The sequence below is a fragment of the Periplaneta americana genome, chromosome 6 (assembly GCF_040183065.1).
Source record: "Periplaneta americana isolate PAMFEO1 chromosome 6, P.americana_PAMFEO1_priV1, whole genome shotgun sequence".
Taxonomy (NCBI): Eukaryota; Metazoa; Arthropoda; class Insecta; order Blattodea; family Blattidae; genus Periplaneta; species Periplaneta americana.
The window spans coordinates 1,273,964-1,278,509 of record NC_091122.1 but is presented as its reverse complement, the minus strand read 5'-3'; positions in this window follow the sequence as shown (position 1 = coordinate 1,278,509).

Genomic DNA, 4,546 nt, shown 5'->3' with positions numbered 1-4,546 from the left:
CAAAATACAGATTAGCCTATTTATTGAAACCCATACCCTTCATAACCACGTCCAAAGCTACCAAATGAAACACGGTACTGGTACCCGCACCCATTCATGGACCGATTATGTGTTGAGGAATACCAGGAAACAAGATGGAAAACCGTTGTGTTGTCTTGTGATAACAAAATGTAAATACCATAAGCAATACTCAGTTGAAAGCCACTTTAGTAATTATAGCCCGCGAAAGAAACGATTACCGAAAAGCAATGGTGGCGTTGCTGACTGTTTTGACGTGTGTATGTAGGCACGCCGAGGGGGGAGAGGTGCGAGCCGATGGAAGTACTGTCTCTTCCAAGAAGATGAACAAATGAGGACATCGCTGTGGAAATAAAGAACGTAGCAAGAGAAAAATTAGAAGCTAATTAAACGCGCAACATATGTTTACGAATGAAATAATAATACCGTGCAATACAAGACACGTATTCACATGCAATGGAATAAACTAAAGTCGTAATGTAACTATCACAACGCAAGACTGATTCTATCGATGTCATTTCTATTCCGACTGTACTCTTGAATATCATTAAAGTTATCTCGTGACCTTTCCTGTCGCCCGCTCTTCCTTATCGCAGTGTTTGATTCGCATTCCTTCCGTCGGTATTCCGTGCTTGCGAGACCTACAACAATCAGACTCCAAGAAAATGCCCAACACACGTACTCAATTCCATTCCCTATTAAGAGCCGGGTGGTAACGAATTAGGCACAACAAAGCGCAATAGTAAAATGAGTTACTTATCTTTCATTTGTCTGTGCACTTTTCATTTGCTAGGAGTTTCCTCTCGCTAGAGGTTAGCGGTTTTTCTCTCGATTCTTCCAGGCGTCGAGTTAAGTGACTGCATCTTCTGACTGTTTTCCTGTTGGGTACTCTCTCTGGAGATGGCAGTGAGCGGGCAGCTGTTGTAAGCGCTTACCTACGTGATTATGCAATAAGGTAGGTGATGCTTGGATCCAATTATTATCGAGGAACTCTATAAGCTCATCGCCTCAAACACCACCTAATATGTAACTAAAGTATTAATAGGATGCGAGAGAGGAAAAATTTGGTCCAGGGGCTCTAATTTAGGCTTGGAAGTCTTTAACTCTGATCACTTACGTATATCCAATTTGGGGTGATGCAGCACCAAACAAAATTCGAAGAACGTAATCTTTTCAAAAGAAAGTACTACGAACTGCTGTTAATGCACCATGGTTTGTCTGAAATTCACTACATAGAAAACTGGGATTATACTTTACAAATGTAATATTCATCTTACGATGTTTGGTGACGTATATACGTCCGTTGATGTGACATATTAATGAATTTAAATACTATTATAGTCACAATCGTGCCATGGTATGAAAGAAAAATTTCACAACCTCGAGCGGGAATCGAACCTGCGACTTCCTGTTCTCCGGTCAGGCGCTCTACCGGAGAACAGGAAGTCGCAGGTTCGATTCCCGCTCGAGGTTGTGAAATTTTTCTTTCATACCATGGCATGATTGTGACTATAATAGTATTTAAATTCATTGGGATTATACTGTTCTCCAACCAGGAGATCAACCGTGAAAGGAATGTGCTTACTATTGCGTCGTCTATTGGAGCGAAGTAGATATATAATATTATCGTTATAACGTCAGTTTAAAAACCATGCGCTCTCCTGCATTTGTTATTTCCTGTATGGAGAGATTAAAAGACCAGGAGATTAACAGTGATCTAATTTTGTAACTAGGGTAGTATAAACATGTGTGTATCAATGTTATTGTTTGTGCTGTGACAGCGAGCCAATAGAGATATGAGTACCCACGTGTGTGACCTTATGACATCAACATTCATTCACAGCATTACTCCCTTTCGTCTCATCCGGCAAAGACTTTCTCGTGGTTGGAGCACAGTACACTATACAAGAATTCATCTGTAGGTAGGTAAAAAAATCTCTCACACCTTAACAATGTCTCAGGACCAACTTCCTTCTCTCTCGGGAAAAGATTCACTCAACACACAAAAATCAAGAGCTATCTTCCACAGGATATTCTACTACACCTTCAAATTTATCCTCTTCATCTGATGAACAACACATAATTTTATAAATTTATCAAATAATTGTTTTCAAACATTCTTCTTTTTCTGTCACAGAGAGCCCTATAAATTGGCTGAACTCCTTCCTTGTTATTTACTTATTTTCTTGTAGATCTGTATAGTGCTACAGTGCTGAACGATAAATAAAATCTATTTAAAAAAAGTTAATAATTACAACATGGCATATACGTTGTCTGCAAACTTGTAACACCATTCTGTTGTGGAGCAACACGTTCTTCCTTGTCTCATAAAATCAAGATCTAATGTGTTCTCTCTTCTGCATTAGCTCACCTGAAAGCAGAGATACTGCAGGGGAGCTCTGGGTACCATCCATCTTTGGAAACAATTTAAAATGTTTTCATGTAAGATCAGGCCATGTTCTCAATATGGTTAACCCTAGGATGCATGGCGGGGGTCTTTGAGGCCTTTATCAATTTTATTACTCTCTTAAATGTGTTAGAATATTATGAAATTGCACCAAACTTCATGTAATCTTCTAAAATATATCTAAGAACATGTTGTATGATCATTTAAGGAGATACATTAAAATAAACTGTTTAAAATTAATGTTTGTTAATTCTACACGTATAATGCACAGTGGGGGCCTCTCAGGCCTGTCCTGCTTTATTCATTATACAGCTATACAATTTTATGTTTTACTGCTAATATGTGAATGTTGACACTTCTGACATTTGTATCCTAGTGGCATTGTTGCAACATTTTAATTTTATAACCATTTTTGGATTTAACATTGGCAGAGTAAGCTGCTGTTCCAAGTGCTGTGAAATGCAAGTATTTTTATTATTCTAATTGTTTTTTTTGTGTCTTACTAATAGAAATAATATCCACCGCTGTAGTCTTGTGGTAATATGTTCGCTCCCGAACCCATCGGGCCGGGGTTCGATTCCCCCTTTGAGACGAGTTGCCTGTGTGAGATTTTTTGGGGGTTTTCCCTCACTCCTATGGATAAATATCAGGTAACTTTATCAGGCGTATGGAACTCCACTCATTATCGCCACTTCCTTTCCCCCTCCTCATCATCCTTTCCTTACCATTCAGGTTGTCTTTCTTGGCCTCCAGATCACGCCTGTGGCGGCCCTTCGATACTCCTGACGCTCTCGGCCGGCCTCCATGGATATCTCAAAGAACGGTATTTGGTGACCCAGCAAAGGAACCCACTCCCCTCCCGACGGGAGGGGTGGCCTACACCTCAGACCCTTTGAGGGGGGAATGTAGTGAAGGCTGTTGTGGTGGAATGGTACACGGACTTAGAGGGATGACGGGACTGGTCGTTAGGATGTTAGGGCTTAGGTCGGTTCGGCGTGGGTGCGGTAGTTGGGCTGCAACTCATTTCAAGGGCGCACAATAGGCCTCAGTTCCGGTGTATAGGGATGTTCCCCTCCCGGCCTCATAAGATCACATATAAAGCACAGAATCAACAATCCAAACTTGAACATGAATGTTCTTCAAGCATTTGCCTGGTGTGGAGTCAAACGGCCCCAGGAGGTGGATATGGATTTCATCCAAGAATAATGCCAAAAAGAAAATACTTTTTGTGCCTACGTGACTTAGAAAGAAAAATTGCTCAGTGTTGTTCAAAATGTTCTAAGAATGTGTGCAATGAGCAAAGTGCTCTTGTTTGGGAAGACTGTTTTCAGTAAAAGGGCATTGGACTTCAATTTATGTAATAATAATCCGAGGCACGACAGTCCATGAAGGACCATGACCGACCAGCAGGCTGCTGAACTCACGTCCATATATCGAAGAAGAGGTGGACGATCATCCAACCAGAATGTCGGTATCGTGGGGTTAGCACGATGATTCGCCCAGCCGTTACAGCTGGCTTTCATAACTGGATTTCGCTACCTATCATAGCTCCCCAAGTGCATCACAATTCTGGGTATGCATCGGTCCCATACACTGGCCGAAATTTCAAGAGAAAATTTCTTTCCTCATGAGGAATCGAACCAGCGCGCATTTCGTAACGTGAGTCCTAAGCAGGATGCCTTAGACCACGACGACACAGAGCAGGACCACTTTATATAATGGAACTATAATTTCAGAACTTGTGCATATAGAGAAATTTTTATCATATTTAGCTACTCAAAACATATACATAGTGTATAATTATTCTATCATAGCACTATATTGAATAACTAACTGAATAAAAATACCACAACATTGAAATTGAAGTTAAAAGATAAGAATATCCATTGAATTTATAATGGGGGCCTTTGAGGCCCTCATTATGCATTAATGTAAGTCCAAGACGCCATGCATCCTAGGGTTAATATGTCATTCTAAAATTCCTATACTTTACTTTGACATTTTGATTTTTCATAACAGCGTCCACTTATGAGCCACCACTAGTGTTTGGCCCAGCCTGCCTGGACAATCAAGTGGGATAATTAGGATGCAGTGAGGAAAGGATCTGGAACACAGCTCACG